General features: G+C 41.1%; 1 long non-coding RNA gene across 1 annotated transcript; it reads left to right on the top strand.

Annotated features, from left to right (window-relative positions):
• The first annotated feature begins 867 nt into the window (after positions 1–867).
• On the top strand, positions 868–16,573 carry LOC138623082 (uncharacterized). The gene is made up of 3 exons (XR_011311062.1): positions 868–1,029; positions 9,875–9,925; positions 16,255–16,573. It is a non-coding gene; the product is annotated as an uncharacterized lncRNA (long non-coding RNA).
• Positions 16,574–18,161: the final 1,588 nt, after the last annotated feature.

The following is an 18,161-nucleotide window of genomic DNA, read 5'->3' as shown; positions in this document are numbered from 1 at the left end:
GAGTGTGAGGGAGCCCTTTGAACTTTGTGGATGTTTGCAGGTTTGAAGTTTTCACATGAAGGGTAACTTTGGTTATATCCTCAGTTTATTTTGTTTTCTCCGATCGATTTTTTTTTTTTTCACTTCTATTTTTTTGTTTTTATTTTTTTCCTGTTGGTTTCTGACCTACTTTCAGTTGTAATTTGCATAAACTCAGTGGTTATTTTACTGTGTTAAAATGAACCGAAAAGCAAAGTAATGTTTTTTTTAATTTTAATTTTAAAATTTTATTCACTTTATTAATCTCCGAGGGGAAATTTCTTCAACTAACTTGAGGAAAGACCATGAAGGAAATTTAATGTAAAAAAAAAAAAGAAGTTTTATTCCACATGTCTGTCTGTCTGTATGGATATAGATAGATAGATAGATAGACAGACAGACAGACAGACAGACAGATAGATAGATAGATAGATAGATAGATAGATAGATAGATAGATAGATAGATAGATAGATAGATAGATAGATAGATAGATAGATAGATAGATAGATAGATAGATAGGTTAGCATACAAAATGTCAAGAAAGATGAGTAATACTAAGAAGGGAAATAAATATTCATGAATAGGCTAATAACTGATAAGCCTGTGTGACCCAACTGATATGATATCAAACAAACAATCAAACAAACAAACATAATTGGGTGTGTTGGTGTGTGACAAGCCATTTTCTTGTCTCAAACAGGCAGGTCAATGTTGAGGACGAGCCGCTGGCAAAGAAAGCTGTTTCGGCAGACCTCGTGGTAAAGTGTAGTAAAATTGTTTACGTCCCGGTGCTACACTTCCTGTCATGTGACCCGGCCGCTGACGTCACGGTGACGACCTGGGCACGCAGCTCTGCATGTTGCAGAGTTTGAAGTCTAAGTGACAAACTCGACCGCGGCAATAAAAATGTGCAAAAGCGATAAGTGCAGCCGTATTACCTGACAGACACCTCCGACGGGTTTCAGCGGCATTTTTCCTGTCAGACACCCGGACGAGAGGAGCTCGCTGCGGTGAGTGAGAAGCTTCACATTTACCTCCAGATTCAGAAACCCTGATGTGACGGCAGATGCTCGCAGATGTGCGGCTCCAGTTTGTGTTGTAAATGTGTCCAAAATAACAAAGTTACTTTGAAAAAAAAAAAAAAAAAAAGTCTTTCCGTATGCTTTTTCTTAATATTCTCCTGATATTCACGTAGAAGAAACTCTTGTGGAAGTTCTTCATTGTAGTCATGTTTCACGGTAATGCTCCTCCATGGACTCGCACTGCTGTAATATTTGCATAACATCCTCTGAAGTGTTTATCTTAAGATCTGTGCAGCGTGTCTTCAGTGTAGCAGTCGTGTCTAGTCTCAGTTGCATTGTATTTTGTTGTAATGTAAGCAGCGGTCGCCTCTGTTGAACTCTTGGAATAATTCAAGCTTCCTGAACAAACCAACATGGAATGTATTTCCCCAAAATATTTATGCGTTCCCTCCTGCCGCCTTTATCTCCTTCCTTCCTGCATATCAGCTTCCTCCATTCTGTCTGTGACCCCCGCAGACACTCACATAGGACAGACTGATCCTCTCTTACACTTTTGAATTTCTTTACTTGTGTTTTCCTCCCTCTTTTCTAATCCAACTTAAAAAAAAAAAAGAAAAGAAAAGAAAAAGGGAGAGCTGTAGTTATCTATCATCACTTCCATTGTTTATCTTTTCTTTCAGACTCTCGCACACAAACACGCTTTCTGGAAAATGTGCGTCAAGAGAAATCTGACCACATCTGTCAGTAAATTAATGTTTCAGGAAGCAAACTTATTTATTTTTTTTCTCCTTTTCAGCCTCTGATTGTGACCTTCTTGGATAATTTAAGTTATCTTTTCAACTTTATTCACTTTTGTCTGTTGCACTGCACGCACTTAGTTTTCCTTTAGGTTGACATCCAGGCCGGCTAGAGTTTTGTGCTTTCTTCTAAAGTATTTCCTGAACCAGTTTTCCCAGATGGCTTTTACATGGATTCAATATAAATACAGGATTGAAACGTTTATTTCAATATTTTTTACATTTCTTGTGTTGAAAAATGTAAAAGGGAGGATGATTTATAAAAAAAAAAAAAATTATGAGAAAAATTCTCACAGAGGTATAGGCTGGTATTATTTAGGATGTTATTTTCAAATGATACGATTTAGGGAAACACAAACACACACAAGATCTCAAGTTTTATTTTTGAGTTTAACTTTCTCTTAAATAATTATTCTAACATAATTAATGCTGTAATAATGTCACCTGTTCAAGTATTTGGTGCTTCTGGCTGTATTTATTTCATCTCTGGCCTCACCTGTGAGAAGCTTGAGTTGAGCAGGGTTTTTTTTGGACCAACATCCCATTATGCCTCCGTCCATCCGCGTTACAGGGTTATAGTTGTTTCCACACTAAGACATGTGAGACTGTTTTTCACTCTACCTGCTGAGCTTTACTTCGCACTTACAGTCGAGTTACATAATTCTGCACTGAGACCCCAGCAGGTTCCTCCTGGGTTAAAGTTGCTCCATCAGACCTTTTTCTCTCCCGTGCGAGACTTTAGGAATTTTTCTTTGCCATCTAAAAACACAAACAGGGCTGACTGTCCTCTCCGCATCCATTAGATGGCAGCCTGCTCCAGTGCTGAGCCGCCTCCTCCTGCTCTCTTCACTCATCACCAGCTGAGCTTGTTTGAGCTGCAAACATTTGCAGAGGATAGGCCTAAAATCTGCTTTTGGCTGTCTGTGTGACTCACTGGTAATTTGACAGAAAAATGGCAAATGTATTGTCAATTTCTCAGAAATCACTGATGATAAGAAGAGGCTTCTAAAAACAAAAACAGGTGACTAAAAAGCAGACTTGATTCATCAGCAGTTTTTTTTTTCCCCGGTTCAGTGTAATTACTATTCTGAAAGTTGGCTGAGGATTTATGCTGTCCTGCCACAGAAATTATGCCATTTGTGACTGACTGTGTTTTGGAGGTGGGGATGTTGGTGTAACAACAGGACAGCCTGGAAGGATGAGATTGTGGCTTCTAAATGTAGAGTTGATGGTTTAAAAGTGGGACAAAGATTGAAGATTGATAGCTAGAGCCAGCAGACAAAGACTGGAAACGGGGAAACCGAAGATTGTATATAAAAGTGGATGTAGTTTCTGTCTTTGAAAAATGAGGCCAATGTGTAAGTGCCTTAAACCGCAATACCGCTGAAGACCACTAGGGGGTTACAATGAATTACAACGTAAAATATTTTTTTTCCACGAGTCATTATGGTGTCATTCACGAAAGACATTTCTTCTTTTTCCTTTTCTGGTGATCCATCTGAAAATAATTCCATCATTAATTAGATATTAGGCCTCAACATGTTGTATGTTTGGGGGCCTGTGTCTGTTTGATTGACAGGCCTGTGGTGCAGTTAGGTTTTCTGCTGTAGGTGTGCGCGGATGAGTGTCGTGCCCTTGGAGAAAGAGTCAGATCCACTGCTCCCTCCTTCCCAGCTTTATCCACTATGGTCTTCTGGCTCCAAAACACCAAGATGGCGACGGCCAAAATCTGAACTTGAGGCTTCATAATGTCCACAAACCAACGGATGACGTCGAGGTTGGTTGCCACTTGGGGGAAAACGGCTAACCCCGATTTGTCCAAAGATAACAACATCCTCCGAGCACCTCTTAAACTCACTAATTAACACAAAAGGTCATCTTTGTCGACTATGACCAAGTAAAAACAACACGATGTGTTTTTTTGGAGACTATTTTTTTTGGCTCCACTCAGGAACCCAATTCTCTGCTGGTTGCCTGGCAACATCATGTATTTTTTTTTTTTTTTTTTTTTTTTGTCTCCTTCCACATCCCGGCAAGAAAGCAAATACACGTTTTCTCAAAATGTCAAACAGTTTTCCAGAAGTGTCAAACTATTCCTTTAATGGTCTTCTTATAAATTTGACTGTAGAGATCGGACCTAGCGGATATCTAACATAATACCTATATAACAGTAAAGATTCATAGAGGTGTGTGCGCGTGAGCTTTTGGGCTTGTGAATCACATTTTCCCACAGTGTATTTCTGGTGTGGAAGTGAAGCCCCTGAACGTTGCTCAAACTCTTCCTGGGCTTTATCAGCCTGGATTCTGACAAGCCTCTCTGCTATCTGCTGTGCGTCACCGCGGAGACTGCATCACAAGACACCTTTGGTGTTCACTTTATGGCGGCTGATCACAGAATATAAGAAGGACGCCGCTGTTCAGGCAGTTAATCATTACTGTTCAAGAGCGGGGGGGTGTGGGGGGTTCAAATGTTAACCTTTGAATGGCTGCACAACAAGATGGCACTCACGAAATAAGAGATGTAAGAGCTCAGCCAATCATGGCCTTAAGTAGGCCTTCATCAGCGCATAGCAGCCATTGTAGAAAACATTAATGTTGGCTCTGTCTGATGTAAAGCAGCCATTAATAAAGTCAGTCGTTGCCTCAGAGGCATCAAAATGTTGTCATTGGTTAATAGGGACTCCTGAGGAATGCATCATCCTCGAAGCTAAATGTCAGCTCACGCCAGAGAAAGGGCAGGTCTTTGTTATTTCAAGGTTGCCTTTAAAAAACAAAAAACACCAAAATTTCAAAGAGTTTCTATACTGTGGTCGTGACCTCCAAAAAGCATCTTGAAGAGGTCTGAGCGCTATAGCAGTTTAGTCTGCTATAGCGCTCAGACCTCTTGTCTGTGGAGTGTTTTCAGAGTGCCAGAGATTTTTCAAGCCACTGGAGAGCCTTTTTTCTTTCTTGGAGGCAATAGAAATAAAGAATCCAGCATTAAATTGAGTTTCAAAAGGTTAAAACATGGGGAAGGATTCACGTCCCGTTGCGGCAAGTCAAAGTGAGCTTGCATCTGTCAGAGCAGAATTATCCTCCAGCTCTGATATTTCAATAATCGGCCTTTTTCACAGCTCACAATCTGACTTGTCATGGAGTTATAAAGTGGAAGGAGCTATTTTGGGTCCGCCTTGTTCTGGAAGTAAAAGTCCCATTAATTTTCTCACGCTCTGGACAACTTCTGGAGCACGAACAGACATGAAACTCTCCCGGCTGAATCATCCGCTCAACAGATTTACAAGTGTGGTGGAAAAATATTTACTTCTTTGATTAAAAAGTTCACAGCGTAAGATTGTGTGCATGAAAAAAAAAGCAGTGGTAACCGGGACTCGTGGGTGTTGTAGGTTTTCTTTTTCTTTTTTTTTTTCCCAGAACTGACTGACAAGAACAGGAGTACGTCAGAAACAAAATGGAAATAATTATATCCAGCAGCTGCCCGTGTTTTTATTTTTAGTAACACTGAGAATATTGTTTTTGGAATGGGCATACAGAATGACAAAAAAACCAACATAATTATTGTTAAATTTACACCAGAAATAGACCTATTTAGATGTTTTAGTTGTGCATCAGAAGACAGACGGAGATAGATGACATTGCCATACATGTGCTTGAGTTTTTTTTCATCCAGTTAGCTGCAGTAACTCGAGAAAATCCTGTTTGTGCGGTAATGCTAAGAATCACATGAAATACCTGCGTATCCACCAGGTTCATGTTCCTTTGATTTAAAGTACAAGTATTAATGCAGAGTAACACCACGTAAGACACAACCTACTACTTAGCCTTAGTAACACGGTGAGAGGGGGCAGAATCCTACTGGGGTTACGTCGAGTTCGGCCCACGAAACCTCGGGAAGGATCAACAGCAGTCCCGGTGTACCAGAACTACTCCCCTCAATAACCCCCCCCCCCACCACCACTCTACTATTTTACATCTAAACTATGACTTGTGCCAACAAATTTACCTTTGAGCCAAACCACAAGATCACACCTGCTATAAATACCTGCCAATAATTCCCCTTGTTTCTTTTCCCACCACCCATTTCCACAAAGATATAGCAAACATAACAGCCAACATCAGTTATATAATGTTCTGGGGCCTTGAGATGTGTCATGTGTTTCTCATTGTGCATTCGATTTTAGATGCTGCTATCATGTTTTTGCCAGCATCAGCACAAAACTCTGACACCATTGTGGCCTCATGAAAGAGTTTCCTGTTTAGATGTGTGATTAAAAGGCTGAATGAGAACAGTTTGTTAATTTTTTTTTACTTTCCCATCTCTTTCATTTTGTCAGACTGCACGTAAACAGCGCATTCCTTTCCATGTTTAGTGTCAGCTGTAACCGCACATCTCAAATTTAAAAAAAACCCTCAAATGTTCAGTCGAGGATTTGCCACCAGCATTTGGGAAAACGGCAACATCACTGTTGGTGAGCTGCACAAGCTGCCTGTCCATGCAGACCTGCATGTTGGTAGGAAAGCGATGAGCAGTGTTGCACGATTTGTATGACTGCTAAAGTGTCAGGAAACAATGAAAACGTTTCACTGTCTTTAATAAAAAAAAAAAAAAAGGAGAGACCTGACAGTATGCCTGGAGACAGAAAGGTTTAGCAGCTGAAGAAAATTCAATGAATACAAAAAGGAAACATGATGATGATTTGGTTTGTGAGGAGTCCAGACATCATGCATATTTGAGTAGGCCAGATGTCGTAGGGCATCTCAGCGACATGTTGTCAGACTGTGATGGAAATTTGTGTTGTGCTTATATTTTTCTTAAACAGCCACACTAAGGCAAAAACAAAAAGTTCTGACATTATTTAAATATGAAAAAATAATAGTGCACATTTGCAGGATGTCTTTCTGGAAAGACATTTATGATGTCATGCTTGATGGATCATGAAGAAATTTCACAGAAATTGTTGTGTCAAAAATAAAGGACTTATATAAATAAAGGATTGAGTTCAGTCCGCTGCTCCTCTCACCTCACAGTTGGCCAATCATGGCAGGAGGCGGGTGTGAATGTTGAATTGTCGGTTTTGGACAGTCCGAAATAGTCGGTCACAGACCCCAGAAAACTGACACCAGAATTTTGACCGTCTGATAAGCAGTTCTGGTTGACTGGGAATAGAAAATGGAAAAAGATTAGTGAAGGGAAACATAAAACTCAAGAATCAAAGACAAATGTAGAAATATGTTTCCTTTATGCTGCATTTATAAAGTTTCACATATGCCTTGATCTGTTAAACAAATGGCAAATATGAAACAGCTGTGGCTGTTCATGACGCCCATTTAATCCTTCCTGTCACACATACCTGAAAAATATCACGGGCACAGGTTTTTATTATCAAACATTATAAAGGTAATAATTCCGTTTGTACTTTTTAACGTTTATACTGAAAGAGTTAAATCAAATAAAAAACAACTCTACAGTGATATAAAACGGGTGAATGCTGAATATATGAGCTGCATGAATGTGCTCTTTAACTTTAAAGAATAATATTGAGCACACATTTATGCATGTGTGTATTATCTGCACGTACTCTCACTATGTACGAATGGTGGTTTACGTGCAGAAATAGAACAGAAAAACTTCATTTATACATCTTGAGTTAGCAGCATGTGTCGAGGAAGGAGGATGGAAAGCAAAGGCCCAGCTGTGCAAAAGCATTAGTGTTGAGTGATACTCACCAAGTTATGAACTGGATGTCTGATAATCTGAGTTTTGAATACTTAATGTGACTAAAACGTTTGTTGTGACAGTTTCGAAGTTGTGTTTTATAATGTTTGTTCAAAAATTTATCAGAATAACAGATTAAACTGACTATTATGGCCTGAGGGGAAGTTGAATAATCTAAGATCGTCTTTGATTTACTGACAAACGGCAGGAATTAAACGGATCAAACCGACACTTTGCACATAAATCTGTGGTTCAGCGCTCCACATCCTGTCGCCCTGAGCTGCTGCAGCTCGTGACTGACAGGAATAACATTAAAGTTGGACAGTGAAGAGTAAAAATGTAATGAGGGGATAAATCAACATGAAGAATGCTCAAGGAGGAGGTGATTTGTCTTCTGGGTAATTTCGAAAATTGTCAGCATCCTCGATTAAAGGGATATTCTACCGATTTAACCCATCTTTCTTGGTCAGGTGAATGACTAATCTGTCTGTTAAAACATTATTTAATGTCCTACGTGACTTTGGAGAAGCTTTCAAAACTTATTTAGTAATATGATGGACTAGATTCTTTCCAAAAGATTATTTATTGAGTCTACAAACTGCTGTATTCCAATAAAATATCCACCAATGTTGAAATAAAGTCAACTCTCAGCAGATTGCTCCGTGTCCTTACTGGTAGCCCTGTAAATGGGCTAAATAGAGACACTTTGTACTGATCTCAGGTTAAAAGGACTACATAAATGCAGCCCATGTGCCATTTTTATTCTATTCTATCATCCCTTATTTGAAGCACTAAAGAATGTCCATGTCTGCTAATTTAATCTGGCTTTGAAGACGAGACAACACATTTTGTCGCTGCTTTCGAGTTTGTGTAATTTCTTTGTTTACTCATGTTTATGCGTCTTATGAGTCTGTGAGGGCTGAGAGAGACATGAGAATAAACAAATCAGTAAATCAAAGTAATGAAAGAGCTTTATCATGCACTTTTCCAGCTGGATAGAGATTTTTTGCCGCAGTGATGCCTCCGTCATGCTCATAAATCCACCCGCTGTCAGCTCAGGGTAAAACAAGGTGGTGTTAAAGAAACGTGAATACTTTATAGGTGAGGCTTCAACAGTATTGAATTAAAATTAGTATTTAATTCAAGTTTTCATACTTAGAGACCAAAATTATTTCTTCTTATGCAAATTTTTTTTTTTTTTTTATTTTTTTTTTTTTTATTATTATTTTTTTTATTATGCCTCTGCAAAGACAATAGCCACAGCCGGAGACATTATGTTCCCTAGTTGTCCGTATGTACCATTGTCTGTCCCATTCTCAGGACCCAATATCCCAAGAACTTGATGAAATTTCTTCAAATTTTACACAATCATTCACTTTGTAACAAAAATGAACTGAATATATTGTGGGGTCAAAGGTCACGGCCGCTGTGTCCTCACACACCCTCAGGGAATTTCATAAAATTTGGCACAAATGTTCACTTGGAATAAAGGATGAAATTACAAACTTTTGGTGGTCATAATGTAATAATGGGACGGACCTCACGTCATCTCACTCGGACTTAAGGATGAACTGATTATACAGTTGTATTTGGTGGTCAAAGGTCACTGTGAACACTCACGTTCATCCATCACATATTTGTGTCAATGTGATGTCATGACTGAGGAACAGAAGGAGAGATTGTGTCCACATTTCACATTTGTCACATACTGAAATGGTGAAATTCTTGAGTGTCTACTTTTGTAGACACTGTCTTGGAAACAGTGCAGATTGGTTAGATCTTCTGTGCTGCCAGGTTGAAGACGTGCGTGAAGGAGCCACAGTTTAGAATTTGTAGCTTCTTTGCAGCAACATCCATATTTGAAGCATTGTCTACTGTCAGTCAGCTTTATTGGCCAAACATGTGGAAACAAGGATTCCTTCAAAGTCTTCGCATCATATGTCGTATAAGTCGGGACAAACATGGACGTCAACAGCAACTTGACAGGTTGGCGGAGGTGCACGCCGGTGAGGCAGAAATTGTAGTTTATTGTGATTTACAAGTGTAACCCGTTATTGTGATTTACAAGTGTAACCCGTCACTTCAAAGTTGTCAAAGTAAAAGTTTAAGTGATTCTATTTTTGGTCAGGTAAATTGGATTTGAATGCCCCACATCTCTAAAGGGTGATACATCAGGATCAATTTCTTTCATTTCTCCTTAAAGCTGAACCCCTTCTGTTCATATACTTCACACCGATCAGCTTGTAGTAACATCCTCTGATATAATTGTATAATCAAGTGTGACGATCATCACTTTAACGCCACCTTTTGTTCTTTGTTTCAGCTGCTGTCTCGCTGTTGCAACAACTGACCTACATCAATGTCTTGGCGAGAGGTAAATACAATGAATGACCTGCTTTGTTATGCGCACACACACACACACACACACACACACACACACACACACACACACACACACACACACACACACACACACACACACACACACACACACACACTCACACTCTACCACCTTATCAAGTCTTTCGTTAACTTAAGAGATAAGCTGTATCCTACAAACCTCAGTGTGACGCTGCAGCTGTGCGAAACGTCTCCCTGTCAGATGATGACTGGCTTGAACTTGGTCTCACTGTCGTAAAAAGTTTATCTTTACTTTAGGGCTTTGTTCATGGTTAATAAAGGAACCAGGGGCAGTTACACACACACACACACACACACACACACACACACACACACACACACACACACACACACACACACACACACACACACACACACGCACACGCGCACCATAGCATTGTTCCTAGTTGAGAGAAATACAAGAAAGGAAGCTGGATTTCCTCTTTTTTAAACATGGCTTCAGTGTTTCTGCCACTGAGCTGCAGATGCAGTTACGAAACTCCTGTCACAACAAAGATGTAGTTGATTTTCAAAACAGTTTCAGGTGTCTTTCTGTTAACGGAGTTTTTCCTCCCCACATGTGCCAGGTGCTCGCTCAAGCGGGAATTGTTGGTTTTCTCTTTATAATACTGCGAGGTCTTGAACTTCTCATGCAAAGTGCCTTGAAATGACATATTCTTGGCACTAAATAAATAAATTTGAATTGTGAAAGTTTGAAAACGTTCTGTTTCTGCCTGCCTGCAGAGTTAATCACGGCCCGCGCACACACCAACCGAGAGAGGTGACATGGATTGGAGACTGGCTCTATTTACGGAGCAACACTGATCACGCTCTCTGTACCGCCCGGTGTTATTATACATACAGGGGGATGTTTTCAGCTTTGCCTCAGAGGAATAGGCTCCTTCTGGCTGTCGGCTCTCACACATCACATGCACAGCCGGGGCGTTTATGCAGCACGGCTCCTCTCACCATTATGATGGATTAGTATTCATTCTCACGTTTAGGAAATAGCAGCTGCTTTGATTGATCTCACGCGTTCACAAAGGATCAACGTGTCCCGATGAAACGCTCTTATTATCTCTGATTACATCATCATGCTGTTAACAGCCAGAGCTCGTCTGCTGTGGCCCCGTGAGCTCCCTTTTGTGGAGGCCTAAGTGTACCTGGGTTTAATATACGAGAGCACGGGGTTATAGATGAGTGTGTACATGCTGTGCAGAGCAGATGGGAGCCCGGCGGATACCTGTGGTGTGAAACTTCGGATGTGTGTTTTTCCGTGATCAGCGCAGCAAGGTGTCTGGCCTGACTCAATTAGCACTCATCACACACACTCTCAATATCGGGTAGCCTCTTGACTCACAGTAGGGCATAAAATCTCCACAGTGAGATTATCTTTTCCTTAACAACATTAACTATTTGTGTGTTTATGCTTTTATTTGAACGTGGGCATCTGAATCTGTTATTATCCCTGTTGACAACCTGCAGATATAAAATGTGAAGCTCTTCGCTGTCCTGATGAGGTGAAACACGCTCGTTTATGAAAGAGAGAGAGAGAAAGAGAAAGAGAGAGAGGGAGAATCAGCTATGAAAACAAATGATCAGCTCATAAATCCAACATACAAAATACAACAAACCGTCTTAATGGAATTAAAATTAAGATGGAGACTTGCCAGAAAAGCTCCAACAGATTGCAGACAGACTGTAACAATTTGATTGGATCATTTTAGAAACAGAACAGAGTGTAATACCCCCCAAAAAACAAGCTGTCCCAGCTCAGATAGAAAGTGTTACTCAGATGTTCTGGGTATGCCAGATTCAAATTTATGAAGCCTTGGGATATGAGTGAAATACTACATCTTGAGGAACCGAGCGTCCGGCATGTGATGTCCCGGCAGCAGTTTTCCGATGCAGTGACATAGTTGATGGAGGTGATTATGTTGATCTCAAATGTTTTTTGCTGACCTACAACACTTTCACCTGAGCTGCAGTGTAGAGATGCACTGCGGGGTCTGTCAGTACAATGTGACATCAACCCATGTGGTTATAGCTGCAATAAAAGCCAGCTTCTGACTGCAGATGTGGGGCATATCAAGATTGGCATGTTGGGGGTTCGTCCACACTGCAGCGAGAACTCATCAGCTGCAACTCTTTGTGTAACCAGTCTGCTTGTGGCTTATGTCGTTAATATAAAATTCCTACTCAGCTTTTTAAAACAGATCACATGTCAGCAGTTGAATCAAAGTAGTCCAGGTGTCCCAATCCACTAGCCACTTCCTGCAGCTCCTCTTGGGGATCTCAAGGTATTCCCAAATCAGAGGGGATATGTCCCGTCTGCCCCCCAGTCGGACATGGTGGGATCTTGTTCACATGTACAAACTCTACTCTGAGCTCTCAAAACCAGTGAAAACTGTTCCAAGTATGTTAAGCAGTAAATTCTTCCTTCGAGAGACCACGCTCAGACTACGCAGTGTTATGTCCTCATAGATACAGCAGCTCCAACATTTGAAAGCTCTCACCAGAGACAGATTAATTCAGTCTGGGGTTTGAGTCCCACTCTGTCCTGCACCACTGAACTGAACATGTGACCAGCACTTTGGGAGAACGCGAGTCACTGATAGCAGTGCAGTGCTCCTGATTAGTGGAGAAACGTAGCGAGGACGAGCTCTGTCAGCTCATTGGGTTTGAAAGGCAGCAGCCTGCTGAGAACCCGCTGTCCCATCTGTTTACACACCTGCCTCACTGCCTCCATCTCATTCTCACTTCCTGTGTGTGGCATGACGGGAGATCGGCCAGATGATAACACAGACAACTGCTTTCCCTTATGCCTGTGATTGGCTGAAGGGATTTGTGTCACTCACCGAAATAAAATGACACTGAAAAACATGTTGAGGCAAACAAATGAGGTGCTGCTGTGAATGTTGTACTGTTGTTGTCACTCAATAGAAGGAAAATACAAACACCAGTGAACTGGTACAGAGAATAACGATAGATCGGCTATAATGGATTTGTTGTGGCTGTCAGTTATTAAGTTATTTTCTTTTATTCTTGAGTCAGACATCTTGTTTGGTCTGGACCTTCGAACTCTTCAGTCGGGTTCAAATCAATATAGCAGATGTGAAAGGAGCCTTGAGCCACAACCCTGACCAAAGGACCAGCATTGGTCCGACTGGAAGAGGAGGTCTCAGTCCGGATCAACTTGAACAGTGTTTCAGTTTGTTGACAGTGTAAAAACACTTTCTGGGTGGCTTGGACTTCCAGACCAATTAACCTCCTAAAAAATAAAATAAAATGTAGGTCCGTGCCACAGTAACCCGTTTAGTGTGAGAGAATGAGTTAGTTACCACATCCGATGCAGATGTTTAAATGGGTCAACTCAAAACCACTCGTGTTCACGTGCAGTTAGTTAACCAGGTTGCTGTCTCGCTTTTCTTTTTGAAAATGTAATTTAAAAAAGAAAACCGATTTCTGTAATCAGGGCAGGAGGTTACAAACATGCAATATCCTGACGACAACCTCTCCATATAGTGTACTTAATGCCTATATGAAAAAAGCCAAACACTTAAGGCAGAATAGTATAACCGCTGATTGGCTGGATGAAAGTAAAGATCATAAAGTATAGCAATGCACATAATTCCACGTGAAGACTGACAAAAGCAAAGTGATGAACGTCTGACTGTTTGTTAAATCCAGACACGTTTACATTGCGAGGGAAAACTGTGTTGTCTCATCGCAGAGTCAGCAGATTTCTCCGAGTAAGCTGATTTCTTGAGTGCATGTGAACGCACTGCAGTATAAGTGGATTTTCTGTAAGCACGGTCAGTATAAAACTGACTCCATTAACACCAATGATACATGTCAGGACATTTCACATCTTAATAATAGCTGTTTTATTGATCCCTGTGTGAAACAGCAGCAGAATTCTTTCTGCTGTAAAGTGAGGAAACAACAAATATATCTTGACAGTTAATTCTTAGCCACAACTCAAGGTCTGTTTGTTCTGGCGCTTTTGCCATTTCTTCATCGCTTTCATCATCAGATAGAGCTGAGTTCAAACTTTCCTTTTCTTTTTGAGCACCTTCTCATCTTTGTGGACTTAAAATGTGAGCTTCATATGTGAACCAGAAGCTCACAAAACAGCAAATGTCAAAACATTCTGAACTCAAGGTCCTCTTACGCTTCAGTTTTATAGAATCAGCATTCCTCTGAGGCAAACCGAATTTCCGATGCAGCAGCAGATCTTTAGACGGGAATGTTGAAGCTCACAAGATGTTTCATCAGAACCACTGTCGGATGGTGAGACAGCTGCAGAACACTTTTACAGCTTCGGATTGAAGGACCATTCAAGTATTCATTGAAGTATTTGACGTGCACATTCACGCCCCGCTGTGCTTGGAGATAAGAAAGGAGCCAGGGATCGAACTACTCTAAATCTTCTGTTTGTCACTTTTGCAGCACAGCGATTGCCGTCCGTTCTCGCCAGCTCAGGTGGTAACGACATTTCCAACAACACGTTGAACTATAACCCGAGCCTTCGATGCATCGCTGTCATGTCACTCCAATACAAGCTATTTGTTTGTATTCACTGGGAGGAAATAACCAAAGGTGGAACAGGTGGAGAAAACCTATTCGGAGGAGACCAAGGCGGTCTGAGATGACGTATACGTGTTGTAGCCTGAGGTGGGCAGCAGGCTTGACAATCGTGTTTGGTTTTTGACGCTAGACAGCACCAATCAGGGAAAGCAGACTCGCTGGATGGTAGATGGTAGATATCCATCGCCTCCCATGCTGAAGCATGAATTACATGGCCCCCAAAAATCCACGTCCATTTTGGGAGTTATCGTGTTTTCTTGGCCGCCTCGATCCATTTGACCCTTTTAATGTGGAGAAGTCGACTTGTTTATGTCAAGACACACACACACACACACACACACACACACACACACACACACACACACACACACACACACACACACACACACACACACACACACACACACACACACACACAAACAGCCAATGTTATGCTCAGACAAGAAAACAAGCATACTACTTCCTTAGTGTCAGCTGTGAAAAATGTTTTTGCTGCGCCTGCAGTCCTCTCAGGGCAGATGCCACGTGTTCCTGGACCGACACATGTACTTTAGTTTCATTATTGATTGACATAGTTTTTTTTTTATTTAACTTTTTCTAATTGCAACAGTAAAATATATTTATAGCATTTAGTTTGTCATTGGCACGTGATTCTCATATCGTCTATTAAATTACATTTATATTGTGTATACGTATGCTTAATATACGCCCGCATCAACAGTGATGTTTTGTAAAAATATGGTAACTGTAACTGATTAGATGATATTTCAGAATTTCGGTGGGACATTCGAGTCTCGTCTCAAATGTTTTATTAATGGCTCTTCGAGTAATTTGTCTTTTTGTTTACTTAATATATTTGCACAGTGCACAGTGCAAAATGTGTTTGTGCAGCCAAAGAAAACACATCTATAAAGATCTACAGAAGGTTTTAAAAAAAAAAACTACACTTCAGATGCATTGTGGGAGATTTGTAAAGCTTTGAGCTGAATGCTGACGGTAGCATGCTAACATGTTGATGTTCGTCAGGTGTGATGCTTACCACGCTCACTAATCGCAGTTTAGCATGTCAGCTCGCTAACATCGGCTGATTAGCACAAAGTACAACAGAGTCTGACGGGAATGTCTTTCCCACGAAGGATTGGACAATTTGAAGTTTTGACCTGTTGATTATTGCATGAAATGTCATTAAGAAATTTCACTCAGAACCAAAAATCTCAGCCTCACCGTGATGCTAAGTTAGCAGTCAGGGGATCACCGAAGGCGGGAGACCATGAGCGCATGTAAAAATGTCATTGTCATCCATCCAGTTATTGATTTCTGTCTGGAATGAACTGATGGACCGACGAACAGACCGACACTGTCTTCATTAGAGCGTGGCTGAAAAAGGCTTTTCCATCGAACCGCGTGATACCGAGACGTGTTTCAGATGTTTATTTAGACATAAATGAGGTCGGTGACGTCACTATTTGCAACACCTGTCCGTTTAACGTGACACAAAACCAAGTGCAGCCTCCATCGACCGGTACCGTTCACAACGGCAGCTTTCAACCTTTCCAGACACAAACGGCTGCACAGCGTTAGTTTTAGTAGCTGCAGAACTCGCCCGCAGTGATTTGCGCTCATCAACTCGACTGCAGCGTTACGTGAAATGAAACAGTCCACTTGTCTGATGTGCCGCTGACGTTTAATCTCACTCTTCCTGTTGGTGCGCAGGGTCGTCGGGAGTCCCTACCTGCGTACCAGCAGGTGGTGCGGCGGCGTTTCTCCGGCCCGCTGCTGCTCCCTGCGCTGTGCAGGAGACACTCGTGTCAGGACCCACCATGTACCAACCGGCGGCCGTCTGCAGCGCGCGGCCTGCCGCTTGACCGGCTGGAGGAGCTGTACCACCGAGCGTTGGCCAGCCACGATGAGCAACGGTCAGTGCCTCACACACACAAGCCTCTGTTCACAGTCTGTCTTCCTTTTGTTTTCTCTCCTTTGCTTCAGATTGATTCTTTCAGTGTGAATTTAAAAAAAAAAAAAAAAAGAAGAAGTTTTTAACCGATAAAGAAAAAGCAGGTCTTGCTCTTTCGCATTGCTGTGTTTTTTTGTGGCTGGTTGCGTGATGGTATGTTGCACTAAAAATAGAGACAAAGCGTTGCTGTTGTTTGGCCTTGTAATACAGCAGCATAATTTGAGAGGGCGACACGTTGCAGTTAAGGTTTGTGGGAGGTCTCTCATCAAAACTTAATCTGTGGAGAAATGTGGTTTTTCATGCAGAATATTTCTTGTTGATATAACACATCGATGGAGCTGTTGTTGCGGTGTGTTGATTTGGAGCATCTGTGGGCCTGTGTCATCAGCGGTGTGACGGAAGATGAGGCAAAGCTTTATTTAAAATTCCATGAAAATTCTGTATTTACACTTGATTTTGACTAAAGCAGCGAGCAACAGCCGATGTCTACCAAACTGGCATATGATGGACAATGACAGTAGGCACTTCTTTGTCAATTCACTTACACCATTTTTGTAACACATGCAAATGATTGAAGATTCAGTGTCCTGATTCATCCTCTGAGACATCTACACAACATTCTTCAGGTAAACAATGGCGTGTTCACCGGAGGTCAGGAAATGTGTTAACAGTGTTTGTTTGGTATGCAAATGTCTGCAAGCACAGCTGTTGGATGCTCCCTGCATTCTGTGTGGGTGAGGGTTGGAGGGGTGGGGCGATCACGATGCAATCGTGATGAGTGTGAGCCATCAGCAGACATCTCTCATATTAGCCATCTCTCTTTCTTTCTTTCCTTCTTTCTTTCTTTCTTTCTTTCTTTCTTTCTTTCTTTCTTTCTTTCTTTCTTTCTTTCTTTCTTTCTTTCTTTCTTTCTGTGTCACCTGTGTGAGTCGTGTGACTTTTACGTTTAAATAGTCTGTATGAGACTTTTAGGGGAAATCTGCAACTTGTAGCAACAGAAATTAACCTGGGTAACACTCTCCCCCTCTAAACTGCATGGAAACTAAATATTTTTACCATAATTTGTGATATCCTTTTTTCCTTGTTGAAATGGATCTAATCAAATTTGTATAGCATAAATTATTGTTCAGGAACAAGTGTCAAAGTCATCATATAGGTAGGGCTATCGAACTTTTGAACCTACCCAGCCCTAAAGCTGTTATTATCCCGCCATACAAGACAGAAATGTTGAAATGGTGTCAATTTTCAGCTCCTAATCCTGAAACGGGAGCAGTGCAGACAATTACTGCTTGATAGGTGACAGTTTAGACGTTAGACTTTATCAAAGTGTAACGTTTAAGGTGACAGTTTCATAGTTTTATTGTTTGTTCGTATTGGGTTCATTTTACACTGGGTTCCCTAGAAAGTATTATAACTGAGTGGATTATCCTGATGAGACATTCTGAGACATCATAGTTGGAACAGCACAGGTGTTCTAACGACGGCTGCCATTCAGTGGCGGTGCATGCTGAATCACTGCCATTGTGGTTACTGTCACTTCAAGGAACTGAGCTATTGTTAATGAAACTAGTTTCACCTGTGCTTTTCAAACCGAGAGCAGCACACAAAAGTATATTATGTAAACTTGCAAAAAAAAAAAAAAAAAAAAAAGAGGTTGAGGAAGTGA

This window comes from Brachyistius frenatus, unplaced genomic scaffold (genome assembly GCF_029030835.1).
Source record: "Brachyistius frenatus isolate BFR_SWC_R1_liver_20210118 unplaced genomic scaffold, ASM2903083v1 Contig_41, whole genome shotgun sequence".
In the NCBI taxonomy this organism is placed as follows: Eukaryota; Metazoa; Chordata; class Actinopteri; family Embiotocidae; genus Brachyistius; species Brachyistius frenatus.
This window is presented reverse-complemented; position numbering and strand designations above follow the sequence as displayed.